The sequence below is a fragment of the Aplysia californica genome, unplaced genomic scaffold (genome assembly GCF_000002075.1).
Source record: "Aplysia californica isolate F4 #8 unplaced genomic scaffold, AplCal3.0 scaffold00026, whole genome shotgun sequence".
Classification (NCBI taxonomy): Eukaryota; Metazoa; Mollusca; class Gastropoda; order Aplysiida; family Aplysiidae; genus Aplysia; species Aplysia californica.
This window is the reverse complement of record NW_004797296.1, coordinates 18,652-19,056: the sequence shown is the minus strand read 5'-3', so window position 1 is coordinate 19,056 and position 405 is coordinate 18,652.

Below are 405 nucleotides of genomic sequence, written 5' to 3'. Positions count from 1 at the left end.
TTTGTTATCGCGCCGGCTCGTAACTTTAAATCGTCTCCCGTCAAGCCGTCACGTCGCGGAACTTCGTACATGTACTACGTACGAGGCCAAACACACGGCGGGCTTGGCTTAGGCCTAGCGATGACGTCAGTCCCATGGACAAATCCATCGTAAGTCCTCAGAGCGAATAGACCAGTTACTCCAAGGAATAGACCATCCCTTAATTGCCAGATTGGCCTCTTTGTAGCTTACAAAGTTAAGAATGAGACTGTCTTGAGCAGCACAGACACATGTATTATTTCATCAGCAAAACATGTATTTATCATTCAGCCTTTCTCTAAGGGTGACCTTATTTAGGCCACACTGTGGCCTAAATAAGCTAAACCCCCCTCCCTTATCTTATTTAGGCCACATCATATGGTAGAT